Below are 26,504 nucleotides of genomic sequence, written 5' to 3' on the forward strand. Positions count from 1 at the left end.
CCTATGTCTACCCGGATAATAAAATGAATCTAACTAAGTACGAACTCTCGTCACTTCGTGCGTACGTAATTCCCGCAACAAGTTGTACACATCAAATATATCACCTAGGGGTAGTAAACCCCTCACAGAGTTAGACAAGAGACTTACCTCACTCCGATGTTCCAAAACCGGCTCCAACGCCGCCCTAACACCTCAACCCGGTGACCGTTGATCCAAAACTAGTCAAATAAGATGCAACCCAATCAAAATATATTCTAATACTCATAATTAATCAATTTATAACAATTTTCAACTCCACTCGAAAAATCGATAAAGCAACCCTCGGGCCCACGTGCCCGGATTCCGAAAATATTCGAAGATAAACATTACCTATAACATTACGAACTCAAAGATATGATTTATTCTCAATTCCATGCCCAAATTCGTGGTCAAAATTCAAAAATACCAATTTCTAGGTTTTTTTTCAAAATCCCAAATTTCTACAATTTTTCATGTTTAAATCCGTATATAAACCAAGTATTCAACTTGCAATAGGTGGGAATCACTTACCTTGCCATAGATGATGAAAATCTCTCCTTGAAGTTCTATAAAAATCGCCCAACCAAGTGAAAAATGGGGGAAAAATGAGCCAAGTCCCGTTCTTAAATCAATCTATCTAGCCGACCTTCCGCATCTGCGGCTCCACATCTACGGAAGACCCATCGCAGATGCGGCTCCAGCTCACACCAACAGCCCTCGCTTGTGCGCATAAGGTAGCGCTCCTGCGCTCTCGCTTCTGCGCCCAACCTAGCGCACTTGCGCCTGCGCTTCTGTGTATAGACGTGCCGCTTCTGTGGTCCTCAGCAGCCTTGGCCCCTCTGCTTCTGCGCTTGGCTTGCTTCTTTTACGGCGTCGCACCTGCGGCCATTTTTCCGCAGGTGCGATTACACCAGAACTCAGGCCCTTCAGCAATACAACAAAACTCCAAGTTGATCCGTTGACCATCCGAAACCACCCCGAGGCCCTCAGGATCTCAACCAAATATACCAACACGTCCCAAAACACATTAAGAACTTAGTCGAGGCCTCAAATCACGCTAAATATATTGAAACTACGAATCACCCTCTAATTCAAACTTAATGAACTTTAAAATTTCAAACTTCTACAATCGATGCCGAAACCTATCAAATCACGTCAGATTGACCTCAAATTTTGCACACATGTCATAATTGATATTATGGATCTACTCCAACTTTTAGAATCGGAATCCGATCCCGATATGAAAAAGTCCACTCCCAGTCAAACTTCTCAAAAACCTTAAAATTTCCAACTTTCGCCAAATGACCCCAAAATGACCTACGGACCTCCAAATCCACATCCAGACGCGCTCCCAATACCAGAATTATCATACAGAGCTATTCCCAGACTCAGAATCCCAAACGAACATCGATAGCATTGAAATGCACTCCAAACCAATTTTATGAAATCCTTCCAAAATGCCAACTTCCACAATAGGCGCCGAAATGTTCCCGGGTTATCCAAAACCCGATTCGGACATATGTTATGTCCAAAATCATCATACGAACCCGTTGGAACCTTCAAATCTCGATTCCGAGATAGTTTACTAAAATATCACACTTTAGTCTATTCCTCCAACTTAAGGCTTTCAAAATTAGAATTTTCTTTCCAAATGAACTCCGAACTTCCCGAAATTAAATTTTGACCACGCGTACAAGTCATAATACCTGAAGTGAAGCTGCTCGGGGCCTCAAACCGCTGAACGACGCGCTAGAACTCAAAACGACCGGTCAGGTCGTTACACCTTCTATAGCAGCATTCTTATTGCTTCTATGTGGAATGTAGGAGAAGAAGGGAGAGTGTAATTAAGATTTGGGAAATGCATAGTGATGAGGAGAAAGGAAGGTGAAACTGAAATTTCTTAATTAAGGAGAAAGAAGCAAAAGAAATTGAGAAATTGCTCGATCAAAACACAGTATATAGCTTCTTCTACACCAGTGACACTTCTCTTCATAATACTTAGATTCCTTCAATTCCTAGCAAATGGCACGAAGAGAAGTTATCATGTAAACACAACAGTATCAAACAAACTGCACTGCTGAAATTCTCTGCAGGTGTAGAAGGAATAGCCATTAACACCACATCAAGGAATTCTCTCATCAATTCAACAGTATCATTCTGCCTCATCTTCGATTACAAAAGTTGGCATGGCTTAGTAACTAAATAACCAAGATTAAGATGTATATATCTTGAAAGGAAAAATTCCAGTGTTATCTAATAGGTGCCCTATTTCAATCTTTATGTCAAAAAAATATTTCCATGTACTACAAATTATCTCTTCCTCACAACAAAAGGGATCACTATTACATAGACAAAAGATAATATATCTTGAATAGGAGCTTCATCTGACAAGTTATACTGGTTCCTAGCATTTATTTTTTGTCAAATAAATAACTCTTGACTTTTTATGAAGATAAGAAACAAATTAAGACATTATATTTTCAATTTGACAGTGGTTTTGGCTTCTAGTGCAGCTGCATTCATGTCAGTGAAGTCTTCGTTGCTTTTCGAGTTCAAGTAAAAGGTAATTGAAGCTATTTCAAGCTTTATATTCATATTTTTCTTTTGTTTTTTCTCCCTTAACTATGTAGACCATGGCAAGTCCTTATTAATAAAAGCAATCATATGCTGAGAGATATGAATCCGTAAAGTTGCACCAACCAAAGGTCACTCTTTTATTGAACTTGGATGAAATCGGCAAACTTGGAAAGAGAATATCTTGAAAGCCAATTATGTCATAGCCATAATAAGAATTAGAGGATTAGATAGTCGAAAACTCTTAGAAGCTACAAAAAATTCGAAAAAGCAAAGTCATATTCACACCATACAGTTCAAATAAAATCACACTAAAACTATTCAAGAAATAGAAGCTTATTACAAAGAACAAACAACATGGGACATAAGTAAAGCCTAAAGTGATGAAGAGACCCGATGGAAGCCTAAAGTGATGAAGAGACCCGATGGAAGAAGAAGGTGAACTGTAACGACCCGATCGGTTGTTTTAAGCATTTGCATTCTGTTCAGCTATTTGAAGTCTTGAGTAGTTTCGTATGATGTATTATGACTTGTGCGAATCGTCGGTTTTGGTTTTCAAGTTATTCGAAATTTGATTTGGAAGAATGATTCTCAACTAAGAAGCTTTAAGTTGGAAGAGTTGACCAAGTTTGACTTTTGAGTGTTTGACCCCGGATTAGAGTTTTGATGGTTTCGTTAGGTCCGGATGGTGATTTCGACTCGAGCGTATGCCCGGATTTGTATTTGGATATTTCTAGAAGTTTTCAGTACTAATTGGCGAAAGTTGGAAATTTAAGGGTTTGGAATGTTCATAAGTTTGACTGAGAGTTGACTTTGATGAAATAAGGTTCGGAGTATGGTTTCGTGAATTGAAATATCTTCATTATATCATTTGGAACTTGTGTGCAAAATTTGAGTTCATTCCAAGTTGATTAGATAAGGTTCGGCACGGGTTTTGAAAGTCGAAAGATTCAAAGTTTATTATGTTTGATTTGAGGTACAATTCATCGTTTTGATATTGTTATGCATGATTTGAGGCCTCGAGCAGGTCCGTGTTATGTTATGGGACTTGTTGGTATATTTGGACGGGGTCCCGAGGGGCTCGAGTGAGTTTCGGACGAGGTTCGGATCATTTTTGTCTCATATTGCATTGCTGAAGAGGAGCTGGTTCTGGTGTTGCGCACCTGCGATTGGTTTTGCGCAGGTGCGGTTGTCGCAGAAGCGAGGGAATTGGCGCACCTGTGAAGAAGGATAGCCTGGGGAACCATCACAGATGCAGAGTAGGAAGCACACCGTGCACGCAGAAGCGAGATCATTGGCGCAGGAGCGAAGTCTTGGCCTGAAAGCAGAGTCCGTAGGTGCGGAAGTTGGGCGCTGAAGCGGGTCCGTAGATGCGGACATTTTGATCGCAGGAACGGAAATGGACTGTGGGCGAGAGGGTCACAAATGCGGTGAATTTAGCGTAAAAGCACGACCGCAGAAACATAGAAATGACTGCAGAAGCAGTGGCTGCTGAGTTTGGGCCTATTCGCAAAAGCGAATGCTGGGTCGCACATGCGAGTCCACAGAAGCGGGAAATTGTTCGCAAATGCGAAAATTGCTGGCAGAAGATATAAAATCGAGGGTTGTCCACTTTTATCATATTTGGAGCTATGAAGCTCGGATTGAGACGATTTTTGAGGCGATTTTCAGCACTTGGATTGGGGTAAGTATTCTCTACTCGATTTTGGCTATAATTCATGAATCTATCTTCGATTTTGGCATTTGGATTATGAATTTTAAAGAGAAATTGAGGGTTTTTGTCTAAAATTTCATAAAGCAAATTTTTGAGGTTTGAACATCGATACGGAGTCGGATTTGAGTGAAACTAGTATGGTTGGACTCGTAACTGAATGGGTTGTTGGATTTTATGAGTTTTGTCAGGTTCCGAGATGTGGGCTCAAATTTTACTTTGGGCTTTTGATTAAAGATTCGACCTTTATTAATTGGGTTTATTTCCTTTGGTATTATTTGATATTCTTGAGTTGCTTTTGGCTAGTTTCGAGCCGTTCGGAGATCGGTACGCGCATGATGGCATTTCTAGAGTATTGTTTGACTTTCTCGGTATTGGATTTGGCTTGTTTGAGGTAAGAATCCTATCTAAACTTGGTTGAGGCACTAGTTGCCTGAATTATTTGTGATAGCTACGTGCTATGGGTGCGCATATGTGTGGGGTCTGATACCAACTTGTCACGACCCAAAATTCCACCACAGGCGTCGTGATAGCCCCTAGTCTCTAAGACAAGGTAAGACGATTTCTATTATATTTTGAAGCCATTTTTTGAATTAAATAAGTAACCAAAACTAACAGCGGAATAAATATGAATATACAACCTCCCAAGACTGGTAGTACTGAGTCACGAACTCTAACTGAATACATGGAATGATCACGAAGACCGAATATACAATATTGTTTGATTAAAAATTAACACTACAATGAAATGAAAAGACTCCAAGGGACTGCGACGACTAAACAACTCTACCTTGAATCCTTACGGTTTCGCTTTAACTCTGCTCAAGTCCGATATCTCCAATACCTGGCTCTGCACAAAAATGTATAGAAGTGTAGTATGAGTACACCACGGTCGGTACCTAGTAAGTATAAAGACTAACCTCAGTGGAGTAGAGACGAGGTACAATCAAGACACTCACTAGTCTAATAGCCTGTGCAATATAATATACAAGATAGTAGGAAACAGATAACAATAAGGACATCATAAAACAACCAGTGATATGCAAAACAAGACAACAAAACACCATTTAATATTGCTCAATAAATAATAAATACAAATACACCCTATTAAATCAAACTCTTCAAATAAATGTCCTTCACATATAATTCTACCAAATAACTCTCTTTCAAATATAATTCTTTCATATAATACTTTCTAAATAAAAATCCTTCCAAATAAATATTTTGAATATAATTCTTTAATTAAAAAGTCATCATGTGACACCTCATTTCATAATCATAAAAATACGGGTCTCAGCCCATTTTCATGTTTTTCATAAACACCTCATTTTTCATATCTCCACGGCACTTCGTGCCCATAATTAAATCATCATATTTTCCCGTCACCTCGTGCCCTAATTTCATATCACAACTGCACGGACAATTCACATGCCAATATCCTCAATGTATATAAGATCAATGGGTGAAGAAAATAATATTGCACTTAAATTAAAGCATTAGATAAACTACTGATTTGGTTGTAAAACTATTTAATTTAAAATATAATAATTATTCCTTTTATTTAAATCAAATCAATCATCGAAAATCAGTAAGAAAAATCAGAAATATACTTCTTCAGAGTCTCGTGCTAAAACGTCAAAGCCAACACAATACAACTAGGAGTACAAATTACATAATAATAAAGTCAACTAGTACATCAAGGAAGAAGACAAGAATTTACATATTAAATGAAACAAAATCACCCAAGGCAAGAACATAAATAAAGAAATATCAACAGGGCACTCCCGAGGTACCGCCTCGTAGTCCCAAATCATAAATAAATTCACAATATCTCATTTCCTTATATCACTGTGGGAGCCTTCACATTTAATTTTAAAGAATTTATTTTTCCCGAAATAGAATCCCGCGTTTTAGCCATCCTTATCACACCGCATGACTTCTAGTAGTTCCCCTACTAGCCATGCGTTTCAAGCCACCCTTATCTCACTGCATGCATTTCAACACCCTAACCTTATATCACCGCATGACTTCTAGTAGTTCCCCTACTAGCCACGCGTTTCAAGCCACCCTTATCTCACCGCATGCGTATCAATATCACAATATTTCACAAATTGCACCTCAAGTGCCCAAATATTACAGCATAATACAACTTGCACCTCAAGTGCCCAAATATTACAACATTTCATAAATTGCACATCAAGTGCTCAAATCTTACAATATATCACAGATTGCATATCAAGTGCTCAAATCTTACAACATATCAAAAATTGCACATCAAGTGCTCAAATATTACAACTTGCCACAGAAATCAACAATACATTATTTTTCACAATAAGGAGCTCATGGCTCGACCATAATGTGCACAAAATCTTGACAAAAATATCCGAAAGTGAACAGCTCAACAAAATAATATTTCACATAAAATCAAGGTGGCAATCACACCAAATTATCGTATAAAACAATTTCAACAAACAAGGATCTAAGCATGACAAATAGAGGATTTAATAAGTGTCAATAATTTCCAATTTAATACCTAAGGGCGTCTAAGGATTTTAATCAATGAAATTTGTACATATAAACCAAGTACGTACTCGTCACCTCGCATACATGGTTTTCACTTACATAATTTGCACATAATACTCAATGCCTAAGGGGTATTTCCCCCACTCGAGGTTAAGCAAGACACTTACCTTTTTGAAGTTATGCCGATATTCCAAAATCGCCTTCTTGCTTGAATTGACCTCCGGACCTCTCAAATCTATCCAAATTAATTGTATAACTTCATTAAAATTCATTGAAAATAATTCTGGATAATAATATGTCGACTAAAAAATTTATTCCAAAAAGTCAATAAAAGTCAACGCGGCGGTCGGGGCCGCCCCTCGGAACCTGACATAATTTTCATGAAATCCGAACACCCATTCCGATACGAGTTCAAGTATACCAATTTTATTGAATTCCAATAACAACTCGACCTCCAAATCTTAAATTTTTGTTTCTGGAAGATTTTACAAAAATCTTGATTTCTTCTATTAAAATCCGAATTAAACGATGAATATAATCATAGATTCATGAAATATAAATACTTTAGGATATAGAACCCTTACCCCAATCCATATGGTGAAAATCGCCTCAAATATCGCTTCAATCCGAGCTCCATAGCTCCAAATATGTTAAAAACGACTGAAACCTCGAAATATAGCTACTGCCCAGGTATTTACTTTTCGCGATCGCGAAGCACAAAATTTTTCAGCCCCAAAATTGTTCTTCGCGATCGCGGAAAACCAATTGCGATCGCGAAGAACAAACTCCCCAACTCTTCAAGACAGCCTCTGTTATAATAGTCATAACATTTTGTACAAAACTCTGAATGATGAATGGTTTAACTTTCTGAAAACTAGCTCCAAGGAATATAACTTTCATTTGTTGCTCATCTCCAAATTCTCTATATATTTCGAGATATAAGCTTTCAAAGTCAGCCCTTTGCAACAGAGATTTCCAAATTCTTCCCGGACAGCTTATAGTTTATCTACCATAACTTTTTGTACACACCTCCAAATGAGAAATAATTCACCTTTCAGAAAACTAGACACAAAGGCTACAACTGTCATTTTTAGATTATCTCCAAATTACTTATAGATTGCGAGATATGAGCTTCCAAAGTCGAGTCAGTGCGGAAGGAGTTTCCTCTACGCGATCGCGAAAAGTCTTCTGCGATCGCGATTCACAGTGTCGAAACAGCAAAATTTCTCTTCGCGATCGCGATGCATACCTCTGTGGCCAAAAATCAGCAACTAAAAATGGCCTAGAAATGGTCCGAAACCACCCCGAAACTCACCCGAGCCACTCGGTACCCCGTCCGAGCATACCAACAAGTCTCAAAACATATTGCGGACTAAAAAACTTCAAATCACATCAAATAACGCTAAAACCACGAATCATACCCCAATTCAAGCTTAATGAAACTAAAAAAATTCAACTTCTACATTCGACACAGAAACCTATCAAATCAAGTCCGATTGACCTCAAATTTTGCACACAAGTCATAAATGACATAACAGACGTATGAAAATTTTCAGAACTAGATTCCGACCTCAATATCAAAAAGTCAACTCGCCGGTCAAACTTCCAACTTAAACTTCCTATTTTCGCCATTTTAAGCCTAATTCCACTACGGACTTCCAAATAATTTTCCGGATACGCTCCTAAGTCCAGAATCACCATACGAAGCTATTGAAATCATAAGAATTCGAATCCAGAGTTCGTTTACACATAAGTCAAATCTCCGGTCAACTCTTTTCATTTAAGCTTCAAAAATGAGAATTGTTCTTTTAATTAAATTTTGAATCTTCCGAAAATCAAGCTCGACCACACTCGCGGGTCATAATACATATTACGAAGCTGCTCAAGACCTTAAGTCACTGAACGGGGCATTAATTCTTAAAACGACAAGTCGGGTCGTTACATTCTCCCCCTCTTAAACATACGTTCGTCCTCGAACGTGCCAAGAATCTTTCTGAGGACTTAATTTACTGAATGTATTTACTGCACACATACTCGCGGGTGATTCTATTTTACCATAAATTTAATAGGGGTCCGACAATACCATCTCAGTTGAGATTACTTCTTTGATCCACATTTATAAACTTTGAAACCAATTTCTTACACTCCAAACATTTCAAAAAGGCCTAATTTTCACATCAACGCATGATATTCGTCTCAACTGGCTATAGCAACTCGTGCCTACGCACATCAACTTTTTTGATAGTGTTGAAGTATTTCAAAATTTTTTCGGGGTATTACATTCTCCCCCACTTAGGATCATTCGCCCTTGAATGAGAAGTAGAGTCTGCCCTCAAAAACATAACATAACTTATCTCTTCTTTCGCACGTCTCAATCCCCCAAATTTTACTAACTCCCAAATTTTTCAGAAATTTTGGCAGAGTCTCCCCTCTAAATGGGGCCTATCCACCTGCCAGAGTAACACCAAAACAACTCCTAATATCACATCCACAACCCAACAAAGCACCACAATGTATATATCAATAGCACTAATCTCAACATTACAAGCACCACATTATCATAATGATATCAGGACATGAAGCACATCATATGTTTGCCCATCACCACATCTCTAGTCTTAATAGTTGTTCATAATCGATTACAACATCGCCAATTAACCTCATATTAACCAAAATCTCATTTCAACTTCTCGTAACACTGACAGCAAATGCGAGGCATGAATACCTCATAATTATTTATCTGAATTAACGAGTCACATTTAACGCCACCCGGGCACTCATCTCGTAGGTTAAAACTCAATAATTACAACACAATTATGGCTAAATATGCACAAAAAGATATACAAAAATTATCAAATAAGCCCATCAGGCATGACTCCCTATTAATACTATAGTACAAATTTAAATTTCACAAAGGAAGAATTTAAACTCATAAAAATTTTCACCACAAGGACCTCGTCCTTATACAACTTCCACCGCGGCTTGTAGCCCGGTTTAGATATTTCACATCATATAAAACTGCGAGGACCTCGTCCTCAACTCCGAATCACAAGTATTTTGTACATCGTGCCAACTAAAAAAATTTAATTTCCTTTCTTTCTTCTTTTCAACAAATGTCGTAAACAATTTTCTCAACACATAATGAACCCTCATCCCGGTAGGGCATATAATTCATAAAATTGAATTCAATTATTCCAAAACACATCAAACCCACTGTAATGAATAATAAAAATTGCTTTTGGACTTATAGCCCTCGATGGTGCACCAAAAAAAAATGACAGACATGAGCTCACATCTTCAAATCTCCCAACAGGGATAAACATATAAGTGGGTCACAAAATTACGAAGCTCACCCATAAGCGGAGCATAATAAGAGGACTAGCCTCAATATTGAGAATTGAATCAAAATAATAATAGTGCTCCTTTTATTATAAATTAAATCATGCCTATACGACACCATCTGGTGTATTGGCCTCAACCAAGTCATAGCAATTATAACAACGGGTCGGGCCTCCCCCTCTTGGGCGCCCTCTACCTGCCTGTCCTCCACCCCTAACTGGCTGTGCACGTGGAGTATTAACTGGAATAAAGCTTGTAGCCTAAGTATTCTGATGAAATCCATCTCTCCCAAGTCTGGGACATTCGCTCATGAATTGCCTAGTACAATCACACTGATAACAATCCCTCTGCGGGTTCGGCTGCTCATACTGAGTCTCTGTCGGAAAACTGGAATAACCATTATAGGAACCCCGTACCGTTGGTGCATTAAAAGAACTTACTGTAGCACCCCGAGTATTCTGAAATTGTTTCTATGACCTTGTTGGTACTGAAATGTAGATTTATTAAGGAAGCGGGAATAGCGCAAGTCCATGCATCATCCCATACAAATCTCATCTCTTAATCATATACAAATTTTGGAGAACCTTTCAATACCACATAAATACATCCCAGGCCATTTATTTGGCGCATGTCATCCTCGTGACAATTAAACTCGCTTCCTCCCGTGCATTGGCTACTAGTATGTACCTTCGCTAAATAGAAATCCCATACGAACTACATAGTCTCTAATATCACCAACTATCTTCAGATCTACATCCACCTCGTGAACCTACCACGATTGTGACGATTAGGAAATTAATTAAACCTTCTCAAGATCATACTTATCAACCAGATGTCAGAACCTATTGCACCCCCATGTGCACAACTGAATGATCTCTCAATACTTCCGCATCCTCGATCTGGACGACACGTTATAACAATGGTTGAGCAACACTGTCTCCGTTATAACCCCTATGTAGTATCACGAACCGTTGGCGCATAGTTGATACCGAGTGCGCAATTTTATATACGAGTGGATGCAAAAGAACATAAGATATATGCTTCAAGCTTAATAAATGTCGCACGATAAGGAATGAAAGAAGTGGAAATTTTACTACTAGCTCTGTAGCCTCTCGAAGATAAGTACAGACGTCTCCGTACCGATCCGCAAGACTCTACTAAACTCGTTCGTGACTCGTAGAACCTATGCACCTAGAGCTCTGATACCAACTTGTCACGATCCAAAATCCCACCACAGGCATCGTGATGGCACCTAGTCTCTAAGACAAGGTAAGTCGATTTCTATTACATTTTGAAGCCATTTTTTTGAATTAAATAAGTAACCAAAACTAACAGCGGAATAAATATGAATATACAACCTCCCAAGACTGGTAGTACTGAGTCACAAACTCTAACTGAATACATGGAATGATCACGAGGACCGAATATAGAATATTGTTTGATTAAAAATTAACACTACAATGAAATAAAAAGACTCCAAGGGACTGCGACGACTAAACAACTCTACCTTGAATCCTTACGGTCCCGCTTTAACTCTGCTCAAGTCCGATATCTCCAATACCTAGCTCTGCATAAAAATATGCAGAAGTGTAGTATGAGTACACCACGATCGGTACCTAGTAAGTATCAAGACTAACCTCAGTGGAGTAGAGACGAGGTACAGTCAAGACACTCACTAGTCTAATAGCCTGTGCAATATAATATACAAGATAGTAGGAAACAGATAACAATAAGGACATCATAAAACAACTAGTGATATTCACAACAAGACAACAAAACACCATTTAATATCGCTCAATAAATTATAAATACAAATACACCCTATTAAATCAAACTCTTCAAATAAATGTCCTTCACATATAATTCTACCAAATAACTCTCTTTCAAATATAATTAATAAATATCTTTCAAATATAATTCTTTCATATAATACTTTCTAAATAAAAATCCTTCCAAATAAATATTTTGAATATAATTCTTCAATTAAAAAGTCATCATGTGACACCTCATTTCATAATCATAAAAATACGGGTCTCAACCATTTTCATATTTTTCATAAACACCCCATTTTTCATATCTCCACGGCACTTCGTCCCCATAATTAAATCATCATATTTTTCCGTCACCTCGTGCCCTAATTTCATATCACAACTGCACGGACAATTCACATGCCAATATCCTCAATATATATAAGATACACACGATCAATTTATTTCCACTAAAGTGAGTTTAGAATTTTTAAATCAAGTAAGAAATCAACAAAGAATTGAATTTATTTTTTTGAAATCGTTTGGGTGAAGAAAACAACATTGCACTTAAATTAAAGCATCAGATAAACTACTGGTTTGGTTGTAAAACTATTTAATTTAAAAAATAATAATTATTCCTTTTATTTAAATCAAATCAATCATCGAAAATCAGTAAGAAAAAACAGAAATATACTTCTTCAGAGTCTCGTGCTAAAACGCCAAAGCCAACACAATACAACTAGGAGTACAAAACACATAATAATAAAGTCAACTAGTACATCAAGGATGAAGACAAGAATTTACATATTAAATGAAACAAAATTACCCAAGGCAAGAACATAAATAAAGAAATATCAGTAGGGCACTCCCGAGGTACCGCCTTGTAGTCCCAAATCATAAATAAATTCACAATATCTCATTTCCTTATATCACCGCGGGAGCCTTCACATTTAATTTTAAAGAAATTATTTTTTCCGAAATAGAATCCCGCGTTTTAGCCATCCTTATCACACCGCATGACTTCTAGTAGTTCCCCTACTAGCCACGCGTTTCAACCACCCTTATCTCACCGCATGCGCTTCAACACCCTGACCTTATATCACCGCATGACTTCTAGTAGTTCCCCTACTAGCCACGCATTTCAAGCCACCCTTATCTCACCGCATGCGTATCAATATCACAATATTTCATAAATTGCACCTCAAGTGCCCAAATATTACAGCATAATACAACTTGCACCTCAAGTGCCCAAATATTACAACATTTCACAAATTGCACATCAAGTTCTCAAATCTTACAATATATCACAGATTGCACATCAAGTGCTCAAATCTTATAACATATCAGAAATTGCACATCAAGTGCTCAAATATTACAACTTGCCACAGAAATCAACAATACATTATTTTTCACAATAAGGAGCTCATGGCTCGACCATAATGTGCACAAAATCTTGACAAAAATATCCGAAAGTGAACAGCTCAACAAAATAATATTTCACATAAAATCAAGGTGGCAATCACACCAAATCATCGTATAAAACAATTTCAGTAAACAAGGATCTAGGCATGACAAATAGAGGATTTAATAAGTATCAATAATTTCTAATTTAATACCTAAGGGCGTCTAAGGATTTTAATCAACGAAATTTACACATATAAACCAAGTACGTACTCGTCACCTCGCGTACATGATTTTCAATTACACAATTTGCATATAATACTCAATGCCTAAGAGGTATTTCACCCACTCGAGGTTAAGCAAGACACTTACCTTTTTGAAGTTATGCCGATATTCCAAAATCGCCTTCTTGCTTGAATTGACCTCCGGACCTCTCAAATCTATCCAAATTAATTGTATAACTTCATTAAAATTCATTGAAAACAATTCTGGATAATAATACGTCGACTAAAAAATTTATTCCAAAAAGTCAACAAAAGTCAACGCGGGGGCCGGGGCCGCCCCTCGGAACCTGACATAATTTTCATGAAATCCGAACACCCATTCCGATACGAGTTCAACTATACCAATTTTATTTAATTCCAATAACAACTCGACCTCCAAATCTTAAATTTTCGTTTCTGGAAGATTTTACAAAAATCTTAATTTCTTCTATTAAAATCCGAATTAAACGATGAATATAATCATAGATTCATGAAATATAAATACTTTAGGATATAGAACCCTTACCCCAATCCATATGGTGAAAATCGCCTCAAATATCGCTTCAATCCGAGCTCCATAGCTCCAAATATGTTAAAAACGACTGAAACCTCAAAATATAGCTACTGCCCAGGTATTTACTCTTCGCGATCACGAAGCACAAAATTTTTCAGCCCCAAAATTGCTCTTCGCGATCGCGGAAAACCAATCGCGATCGCGAAGAACAAACTCCCCAACTCTTCCAGACAGCCTCTAGTATAATGGTCATAACTTTTTCTACAAAACTCCAAACGATGAATGGTTAAACTTTCTGAAAACTAGACTCTAAGGAATATAACTTGAATTTGTTGCTCATCTCCCAATTCCTTATATATTTCCATATATAAGCTTCCAAAGTCAGCCCTAAGCAACAGATATTTCCAAACACTTCCCGGACAGCCTATAGTGTATCCACCATAACGTTTTGTGTGGTAGGAGTTTCCTCTATGCGATCGCGAAAAGTCTTCCGCAATTGCGATTCACAGTGTCGAAACAATAAAATTTCTCTTCGTGATCGTAACCGTTTGTCCTAGATCGCGATCGCGATGCATACCTCTGTGGCCAAAAACCAGCAACTAAAAATGGCCTAGAAATGATCCGAAACCACCCCGAAATTCACCCGAGCCACTCGGTACCTCGTCCAAGCATACCAACAAGTCTAAAAATATATTGCGGACTTATTCAAAACTTCAAATCACATCAAATAACGCAAAAACCACGAATCATACCCCAATTCAAGCTTAATGAAACTATGAAATTTCAACTTCTATATTCGACGCCGAAACCTATCAAATCAAGTCCGATTGACCTCAAATTTTACACACAAGTCATAAATGACATAACGAACGTATGAAAATTTTCAGAACTGGATTCCGACCCCGATATCAAAAAGTCAACTCCCCGGTCAAACTTCCAACTTAAACTTCCTATTTTTCGCCATTTCAAGTCTAATTCCACTACGGACTTCTAAATAATTTTTTGGACATGCTCCTAAGTCCAAAATCACCATACGGAGCTATTGAAATTTATCAGAATTTGAATCTGAGGTCATTTACACATAATTCAAATCTCCGGTCAACTCTTTTCATTTAAGCTTCAATAATAAGAATTATTCTTTTAATTAAATTCCGAATCTTCCGAAAATCAAGCTCGACCATACTCGCGGGTCATAATACATATTACGAAGCTGCTCGAGACCTTCAGTCACTGAACGGGGCGTTAATTCTTAAAATGACAAGTCAGGTCGTTACAATGTGCGAGCACCGGGGTATTTATCCATGCTCGGGGTAGTGCTTAGGCTATGATATGACTAGAGTTGACTGTTAAGCTTTAAGATACAATGTTTCTCATATTTGTATCATTGTTGGGAACTATTTGAGCCATGTTTGAGGTTACGAAGAGGCTAAATCTCTAAATAAAACTTGATAATTGTTATTTCTGTGATAAAATTTACCGATTTGAGCTATGATAGCACACATTGCACCTACACCTTTAGAATGTAATTATACCATTCCAAGAGCATGAAATCTGATATTTATCCATCATATACATGTATTCTTGTATACTTGCTTTTATGCGATATGATTTGGACTGGATGCATGTGACCACGCCGGGTGGATTGTGTTGTTATTCCTGTGACCTCGCCGGGCGGATTGTGTCGTTAAGCCTGTGACCACACCAGACGGATTGTGATATTAGCACGTGAGTTGTCCGTGCGGATAAAATATTGATACTATAGCATGTGAGTTATCTGTGCAGCACGTGAGTTGTCCGTGTAGATCCAAATATTGATACAGTAGCACGTGAGTTGTCTGTGCAGCACGTGAGTTGTCCGTGCGGATCCAGATATTGATACAATAGCACGTGAGTTGTCCGTGCGGATCCATATATGATACAATAGCACATGAGTTGTGCGTGCGGATCCAGATATTAATACTATAGCACGTGAGTTGTTCGTGCAGCACGTGAGTTGTCCGTGCGATTGATATTGATGTGAGCTTTGGGAGAGCTGGTTACCGTTATTGTATCGGGTTGAGCACCACAACGGGCTGATATTTGATTATTGCATTTCACCTTTACTTGCAAATCCCATGACTGATTACCTGATTTACTTGCATATCTTCCTTATATGCTGGATTGTTGACTAATAAAAACACTTTAAAACCAAGAATTGTGAGCATCAAAAATGGTTTTACCTGAGATTCTCCTCGTTGATTATATACCTATTCCATACTTGTTGAAATTTTGAATTGCACATGTGTTAGTGAGTATCATCTATAGTTCTTGCTTCTTTTATCTTGCCGAGGTTAGTTAGGATACTTATTGAGTACATGGGATTGGTTGTACTCATACTACACTTCTTCACCTTGCGTGCAGATCTTTGTGTTGATGCTGTTGTGTTCGACGAGGGCTGACATTGAAGATGTACCTGTGTTTCAGTTATGGCTACCACTTGTCCTTGGTAATATTAGATTCAGATTTTGTTCATTTACAATTCAAACAGATATGATAATTATTTTAATTCAGTTTTGTAAAAATTTAAGTCCTAGTGGTTCATGAATTGTACTACCAGTCCTTGGGAAATTTCTTGTATAAAAGTTCAGTTATTTCTTCATTTGTTTTCTCAGTAAACCTCATTGAGTTGGATTGTTGTTAATTGGCTTACCTAGCAATTTTGGTTATGTTGCATCACGACAAGTTGAATTTTGGGTCGTGATAATTTGGTATCAGAACACAATGTGTAGATGCGAAATTTGGGTCTTATAGGGAATTCCGGATGTTAGAAGGGAATTCCGTTCAGCTATTTGAAGTCTTGAGTAGTTTTGTATGATGTATTATGACTTGTGCGAATCGTCGGTTTTGGTTTTCAGGTTATTCGGAATTTGATTTGGAAGAATGATTCTCAACTAAGAAGCTTTAAGTTGGAAGAGTTGACCAAGTTTGATTTTCGAGTGTTTGATGCCGGATCGGAGTTTTGATGGTTTAGTTAGGTCTAGATGGTGATTTTGGACCCAAGTGTATGCTCGGATTTGCATTTGGATATTTCTAGAAGGTTTCAGCACTAATTGGCGAAAGTTGGAAATTTGAGGGTTTGGAATGTTCATAAATTTGACCGATAGTTGACTTTGATGAAATCGGGTTCGGATTATGGTTTCGGGAATTGAAATAGCTTCGTTATTCATTTGGGACTTGTGTGCAAAATTTGAGTTCATTCCGAGTTGATTTGATAAGGTTCGGCACGCGTTTGGAAGTTGAAAGATTCAAAGTTCATTATATTTGATTTGAGGTGCGATTCGTCGTTTCGATATTGTTATGCGTGATTTGAGACCTTGAGTAGGTCCGTGTTATGTTATGGGACTTGTTGGTATATTCAGACAGGGTCCCGATGGGCTCGGGTGAGTTTCGGATGAGGTTCAGAACATTTTTGTCTCATGTTGCATTGCTGAAGAGGAGCTGGTTCTGGTGTTGCGCACCTGTGATTGGTTTTGCGCAGGTGCGGTCGTCGCAGAAGCGAGGAATCGGCGCACCTGCGAAGAAGGCTAGGCTGGGGAACCATCGCAGATGTAGAGTAGGATGCACACCTGCGTGTGCGCAGAAGCGAGATCATTGGCACAGGAGCGAAGTCTTGGCTTGGTAGCAAAGTGCGCAGGTGCGGAAGTTGGGCGCTGAAGCGGGTCCACAGATGCGGACATATTGATCGCAGGAGCGGATATGGACTGTGGGCGAGAGGGTCGCAAATGCGGTGAATTTAGCACAAATGCAGTACCGCAGAAATGGAGAAATGACCGTAGAAGCGGTGGCTGCTGAGTTTAGGCCTGTTCGCAGAAGCGAATGCTGGGTCGCACATGCGAGTCTGCAGAAGCTGGAATTTGTTCGCAAATGCGAAAATTTCTGGACATAAGCTATCTAATCGAGGGTTGTCCACTTTTATCATATTTGGAGCTATGGAGCTCAGATTGAGACGATTTTTGAGGTGATTATCAGCACATGGATAAGGGTAAGTATTCTCTACTCGGTTTTTGTTTTAACTCATGAATCTATCTTCGATTTTGGCATTTGAATTATGAATATTAAAAATAAATTGAGGTTTTTTGTCTAAAATTTCATAAAGCGAATTTTTGAGTTTTGAACATCGATTCAGAGTCGGATTTGAGTGAAACTAGTATGGTTGGACTCATAATTGAATGGGTTGTCGTATTTTGTGAGTTTTGTTGGGTTCCGAGATGCGGGCATAGGTTTGAATTTTTCATTGACTTTGGGCTTTTGATTAAAGATTCGACCTTTATTAATTGGGTTTGAAACCTTTGACATTATTTGATGTTCTTGAGTTACTTTTGGCTAGTTTCGAGCCATTCGGAGATCGGTACACACGGGATGGCATTTCTAGAGTATTGTTTGGCTTGCTCAATATTGGATTTGGCTTGTTTGAGGTAAGAATCCTATCTATACTTGGTTGAGGCACTAGTTGCCTGAATTATTTATGATAGCTACGTGCTATGGGTGCGCATATGTGTGGGGTTTGAACCCATGTGCGAGCACCGAGGTATTTATCCATGCTCGGGGTAGTGCTTAGGCTATGATATGCCTAGATTTGATTGTTAAGCTTTAAGCTACAATGTTTCTCATATTTGTATCATTTTTGGGAACTATTTGAACCATGTTTGAGGTTACGAAGAGGCTAAATCCCTGAATAAAACTTGGTAATTGTTATTTCTGTGATAAAATTTGTCGATTTGAGCTATGATAGCATACATTGCACATGCCTACACCTTTAGAATGTAATTATACAAGTCCAGGAGCATGAAATCTGATATTTATCCATCATATACATGTGTTCTTGTATACTTGCTTTTGTGCGATATGATTTGTACTGGATGCAGAACAGATATTGATACTATAGCACGTGAGTTGTCCGTGAAGATCCAGATATTGATACAATAGCATGTGAGTTGTCCGTGCAGCACGTGAGTTGTCCGTGCGGATTCAGATATTGATACTATAGCACGTGAGTTGTCTGTGAGAATCCAGATATTGATTCTATAGCACGTGAGTTGTCTGTGCAGTACGTGAGTTGTCCGTGCAGCACGTGAGTTGTCCGTGCGATTGATATTGATGTGAGCTCTGGGAGAGCTGGTTACCGTTATTGGATCGGGTTGAGCACCACAACGGGCTGATATTTGATTATTGCATTTCACCTTTACTTGCAAATCCCATGACTGATTACCTGATTTACTTGCATATCTTCCTTATATGCTGGATTGTTGACCGAGCAGAACACTTTAAAACCAAGAATTGTGAGCATCAAAAATGGTTTTACCTGAGATTCTCCTGGTTGATTATATACCTATTCCATTGTCACGACCCAAAATCCATAAAGATCGTGATGGCACCGGACACCGCTGTCAGGCAAACCAACAATAAATACTAAATAAATTCTCATTTTAATATTTTTATTTGAAGTCATAGTTTTTCCCCCTCAATTAAATAGCAGAAGATGAAGTTTACAAAATTCGTAATAATATCTTTAAAATTTCCAATACGGTGCAACCCATGATCATCCCAAAACCCGGTGTCACAAGTGCATGAGCATTTACTAGGGAGGTAAAATAAAATACAGCATCTGTTCGGAATACAAATTAGACAGGAAAATTATAATAACTCTGAAGGAGACTCTGTTGGCTGCGAATCGTAATACAGAATGCAGGACACTTATGTCTCCACAATTATTAACCACACCTCTGCGCCCACAAGGCCTCTAGACATATATGTACCCGAGCAAGTGCAACATGAGTACGTATACAACGTGTACCCAGTAAGTATCAAGCCTAATCTCGAAGAGGTAGAGACGAGATGGTCGACCTTGACACTCACTAAGGGTAAAAAATAATAAGTAATATAAAAGAATAAATATTTTTATCAATATGATTCACTCAGTTAACAATAATTTTTATTGAACCAGCAAAAATAATTAAATTCCTTCAATTTCAAAACTTTTCAATATATTAATTAAATTCCTTCAATTCCCAATAAATTTCCAATTTATCCATTAGTCTCATTTACAAGAATAACAATAATTCCTTAACAAGCAGGGATAATAATTCATTAAATTCCAAAAATTTTCAAATTATCAATTAGCTTCACAAGATACAATAAACTATCAAAGTATCGTGTAATTATTATTATTAAGCACGATATCTGCCGAGGTCATACGGCCTGATCCAGAGTGTTGTGTACACTGCCGAGGGACGTGCGGCACGATCCATAGATACTTCTATCCTGCCGAGGCGTTTGGCCCGCTCCATAATAAAGGAGGACATTTTTTTATTATCTCCGTAAGGAGAGTATATTTATTCTAAGATCAATTCGAGAGGAATGAACAATTTCTTTTAATAATTAATTAATTTAAATAAAAAATCAAGAATATGAGATTTTCATCCTTTAATATTCTTATCTAACAATTCACAATATATATATATATATATATATATATATATATATATATATATATATATATATATATAAATAATATTAATTAAAAAAAGAACACAATTTACACAAGTAATTCATGCTTTGAGTCCTAAACTACCCGGACTTTAGCATTGATAGTAGCTACGCACGGACTCTCGTCACCTCGTGCGTACGTAGCCCCCACAATTAGCAACAATTATTACTTTAATTACCTATGGGGTAATTTTCCCCTCACAAGATTAGACAAGAGACTTACCTCAATTTGCTCCAATTTAATCCACTAGAAGGCCTTTTCCACGATTATCCAACTCTGTATGGCTCGAATCTAGCCAAAAATAATTCGATACGATCACTAAAAATTATAGAAATAAATTCTATAAGAAAAAACTACATTTTTCAATAAAAGCCCAAAATTAATTTAAAATCGTCCGTGGGGCCCACATCTCGAAAATTCGGCGAACGTTACGAAATATGAACGCCCACTCAACCACGAGTCTACCAATACCAAAATTTCTAAATTCCGATAACAATTCTGCCCTCAAATCTATCCAAGAGAGTTTTCAAATTTTTTCCAACTCAATTCACCAATTAATGATAAAAACAGTGATGTAATCGAGTAATTTAACCAATATTGAGTTAAGAACACTTACCCCGTTGTTTTCTCTGAAAATCTCCCAAAAATCGTCCAAATCCGAGCTCCAAATCGTTAAAAATGGAAAATGGGACGAAGTCCCAATTTCAGAACTTAAACTCTATACCCAGTGATTCCTTCTACACGATCGCGTAGCACAAATTCTACTGCCCAAAAGATAACCCTATGCGATCGCATAAAGTCCCACGCGATCGCAAAGCACTGACTCTGCAAACCTATGCGATCGCGAACCTCTTCACGCGATCGCGAAGCATTAAGCGCGTGGCCCAGATCCTCCCTAGTTTCCCCTACGCAATCTCCAACAACGACTTGTGATCGCGATGCACAAGCTGGCCTAACCTACGCGATCGCGGATGTGCCCACGCGATCGCATAGAACAAATTTCCAGCTGCCCAAATTAAGCCTACGCGATCGCAACCCCATTCACGAGATCGCGTAGAACAAATTCACCTCTGCCCAAATTACCCTACGCGATCACAGACCAACTTACGCGATCGCGTATAAGGAAATCAGAAGAAAAATACCAGTAGCTATCATCAGTCTCCCAAAGGCCAAAAGTGATCCGTTAGTCGTCCGAAACTCACCCGAGCTCCTCGGGACCTCAACCAATTATACCAACAAGTTCCAATATATCATACGAACTTAGTCGAACCTTCAAATCACACAAAACAACGCTAAAACTACGAATCATCCTCCAATTCAAGCTTAATGAAACTTAAGATTTCCGACTTCTACATTAGGTATTGAAACCTATCAAATCAAGTCCGATTGACCTTAAATTTTGCACACAAGTCATAAATGACATAACGGATCAATGAAAATTTTCGGAACTGGATTCCAACCCCGATATCAAAAAGTCAACTCCCCGATCAAACTTCCAAACTTAAATTCTTATTTTAGCTATTTCAAGCCTAATTTAACCACGAACTTCCAAATAAAATTCTGAACACGCTCCTAAGTCCAAAATCACCATGCGGAGCTATTGAAACCATCAAATCCCGATTCCGGGGTTATTTTCTCAAAATGTTGACCGAAGTCAAACTTAGAACTTTAAGACCAACTTAAGGAACCAAGTGTTCCGATTTCAACCCGAACACTTTCAAGTCCAGAACCAACCATCCCCGCAAGTCCTAAATCATTAAAAGCACATATGTGGAGTCTTATTTATGGGAACGGGGTTCTAACAGTCAAAACGACTGGTTGGGTCGTTACATTCTCTCCCACTTAAATATACATTCGTCCTCGAACGTGCTAAGGACTATTCCGGAGTTGTCCAAAAATCACTGTTTAACACTTCGAGCACCTATCCGTGTTACCACACCCAATTGAGCACATTAGCTCGAGCCAATCTGAAGATTCTCCCCTTTATTTAGGCAAATAAGCCTTAGAGCCCAATTCTAACATCCAGAATTCTCCACTATGCCTGTTTCCAACCTATGAACACCGTATCAATCACTACACGATGCACCAACACAGGATTGCATGCCTTTGTTTAATTTAGACCACGCACCGCACTATTCACATGACCATAATAACATCCTCCGATAACAATAGTCGAAATTCCACGAATCTGATGTTCACAACACATCTCATGATACATATAAGTCCTGTTCCAACTATTGAAATGCTTCCACGATGGAAGAAATGTGTAGAAATTCATAACCAACTACCGAGTCAACAAATTATTGAGTTTGTCCTTCTAACAAGAACCATTGCCTCATTATGGACCAATTAATGGTATTTGCACTTCATTATACTTCATATAATCCGATCGCACTGATCCCGGATCCAATAATCTCGTCTCACCCAGTATAAGCTGCCCAGGCAATAAGCCACCTCAGACACGATCAAAAAGCCTCATATGATGCCACAATTAGCTAATAAGCTACGGACTCGATTGCAATACATAAGGAAAACGAAGTCTGGAAAGGATTATTCAACCCATGTGACTAATTAGACAACTGAAAAGGTGTCATGAACCTTCCTCAAAAAATGGGACACAAAACACACAAAATAGAATATAGGGGACTGTACTCGACATCACACAGTTGCGGCGTGCAACCTGATCCAAACAACATACCCATGACGGCGTGCCACCCGATCCGCACAAAAAGAATCTATAAGGAAATACTTACCAAGCTAGAATGCTCATTACTGCAAAATATCTGAATATCAGACATGTCACGACCCAACTGGAGGGTCATGACTAGCACCCGGGCCATACTTGCCGAGCACCAACGTACATTTTATCTAACCTTCCTTATTATCTTTAAGGGCCGACAAGATCAATATAAATAGTAGACATGGATCATGAACATCCAACAATGAAAGATAATGTCATGAACATACATAACATGGGACGACAAGACTGTCAAGAAACTATATATAAGGTACGAGCTATCATGATGCCATGAAAGACTATACAACAAAAATCAGCTGAAAAGGCATTCTAAACCATACATAAGTCGACACCTGTCTATGAGCCTCTAAAAGAACATAAGTGCTACAACATTGCCGGAACAGGGCCCCGACATACCCATAAGGTCTATAACAAAAATGCATACCAAGACCACGGCAAGTCCGGAGAAGGGATCTCGCCAATAACCGCTGAACTGGACAGCCTATTGTGGTGGGGGAGCTACGTCTACCTGTCTATCAGGACCTGCAGCACGACATGCAGCGTCCACAAATAAAAAGGACGTCAGTACGAATAAAGTGCTGAGTATGTGAGGCAAGAAAGCATAAGTAAGAACAATAATGTAAACATGGATAGAGAATATACAACCTGTGACATCTGGGTACCTCTGAGGGCTACTGACATGAAATACATGATACATATATATATATATATACATAAACTTTTAAAACATACGCCTTTGTGGGCATCACCATCATCATATCGTACCCGGCCATAATAGGCTCGGTAAAACGTACCCGGCCATCATAGGGCTCGGTAGAATCGTACCCGGCCACGTGGAGCTCGGTAAAACCCAACTGATCAGTGGTTGCACAATAGGTGCCATACCCGGCCAACTATAGCGTGGCTCGGTAGAGTAAAATAGATACATATATATGATGCATGCTGGACTCATTGGAATCACATTTTGAACCTTTCGAAGTGACGTAAGGTCGGTATCCTTCGTACACGTTATTAGGATTAACTCTTCATCAAGAAACTTATAAGAATCAGGAACTACCAACAATATTGATAATATAAGAATAAGAGAAGTAACATCAATACCAATCGTTTCATAAGAAGGGCAGCAATGTAAGTACTGCTAGCTTCTAAGAGTAGAGTATCTTTGGGAGCTCGTTCATTATATTATGTACAATCGGAGTCGTGCAAAAGAATGAAGGGGATAGCCTCACATACCTTGTATATACTGCCCAACCTCAAGCTATGCAAATATCACGACTCCTTAGTCTACAATAAGACAAATGACACTATCATTATCGTTTAAGCGTCGTAACTATTATGTATCGACCACAACCTATTTTACGATGAAACGGACAGCACCTCCCCTATTTATATGACTTCCCACAAGTCAATACAATCACCAAACAGCCCAAACAACATCATTAATAATCATATTGAGCCTCCAAAACAGTCCACCAACCAACAACATTACTACCAAGCTTTTCGATATATATTTCACAAGTTCTAGCTTCAATGACTTAGCTGCAACTTGGATAATCTTAAATATATAGAGAGTAAGAGGTTCCTTACCTTTAAACAGAAAGAACAACTCCAATTTGACCTTAATTTTCCACGAAATATCCCTTCAATTCTGCCACAAGAACAAGGAAGCGAAACTAGCAATTAATTCGGGTTTTTCGGCACTAGAATTACTTTAGAAGACTTGAAATCACCTAGGGTTGATATTAAAAACTTTAAGGTGTATTTACAGGACATAAAACACTTAAAACAACCTCCCACACGAGCTGGAACAACACAAAAATCAGCAACAACAAGAAGAACAAGAAACTTACTAGCGCCACGGGATTTCCGATATTTGATTTGTGTTGTTTGCCCTTTGTTTGGGTCTTGGATCATGAGAGAACCTTGAGAGACTGTTTTTAGGGTTATAAGGTCTGAATATACTGAAAAATAATGACTTAAAACGGGGTTGAGGTATCTTATATATGTCCATATGTCTTAAACCGCCTTTGTGGGCCCCATAGAGAGCAGCTTGGCGCACTCTCGCAAAAACGCGAATATCTCTCTATTCCGAGATCGTATCAACAAACGGTTTAATGCGTTGGAAACTAGACTCATAGATCTTCAATTTGATAGGTAGATCACCCCATAATTCCAAGCACATTGGGAGAAAAATACAGTAACATTTGACCTAAAGTTTAAGTAAAATTATAAACCTAAGTTGCGACAACTTTTATCGACTTTTATTTCATAACTCGCTTGACTTCAAGACTTATGATGCGGATATTATATGATTCAAATACATTAAAACAAGACCTCTTGGGACAGTTAATCACCTCTAGTGTTATCCGAAAATACGGGTTACAACATCCTTGATTCGTTTAACTTCTAATATTTGTTAACCACTCTTATACACCCTTGTATCGTTTAAGACCAATAGGATTAACTTCTTATCATCTCAAAGATAATCTCTTCTTGGATTTACATCGACTAACTTACGACGTGATCTATGGTATGCGAATTTGGGTTGTAACACCCTCTCCCCCTTAGGAACATTCGTCCTCGAATGTAAGGGTTTATGGGGTGTCTAACTCATCGTGGATTCCGACGGAGATTTCCGGCTGAGTTTCCCCCATAAAATGGACACTAGCCAAACTTGCAAGCAGTTAAACCCAACCTATGGCCTTACAAGACTATACAAAGCATTATGGATATGTACATTATCTGCATATCACCATTTTGTATTAAAAAAAGAGTATTCACAAGCTATTGCTTACCTCATAGAGCCGTTTCACCTTATAATGCGTCCTTCTTTCCCCCGGCATCCTCGTTATCTTCACTCTGGAATAGGTAAGGGTATTTAGACTTCATCTCCTCTTCTGCTTCCCATGTCATTTCTTCTATATTCTTGTTCCTCCATAATACTTTCACGGAAGCTACATCCTTTGTTCTCAGCTTGCGGACTTGTCGATCTAATATAGCCACTTGCACTTCATCATATGATAGATACTTTGTAACTTGTACATATTTGATAGGGACGACCCGAGAAGGGTCTCCAATACATTTCCTCAACATAGATACATGGAATACCGGGTGGACAAATTCCAATTC

The 26,504-nt window shown here is 38.3% G+C and overlaps 1 long non-coding RNA gene across 2 annotated transcripts in view; it reads right to left on the bottom strand.

The window, feature by feature from the left end:
* Positions 1 to 1,857: 1,857 nt before the first annotated feature.
* The window catches only part of LOC108948390 (uncharacterized), a 39,355-nt gene continuing 14,708 nt past the window's right edge, over positions 1,858 to 26,504 (bottom strand). The window contains exons 2-3 of one of the 2 annotated variants that reach the window (XR_011415392.1): positions 2,719 to 2,843; positions 1,858 to 2,033 (exon numbers count right to left, since the gene is read on the bottom strand). This is a non-coding gene — a long non-coding RNA (uncharacterized lncRNA). Of the gene's footprint in view, positions 2,034 to 2,718; positions 2,968 to 26,504 lie in introns of those variants that run through there. The other variant, XR_011415391.1, reaches the window with a different exon arrangement.

The sequence above is a fragment of the Nicotiana tomentosiformis genome, chromosome 4 (assembly GCF_000390325.3).
Source record: "Nicotiana tomentosiformis chromosome 4, ASM39032v3, whole genome shotgun sequence".
Classification (NCBI taxonomy): Eukaryota; Viridiplantae; Streptophyta; class Magnoliopsida; order Solanales; family Solanaceae; genus Nicotiana; species Nicotiana tomentosiformis.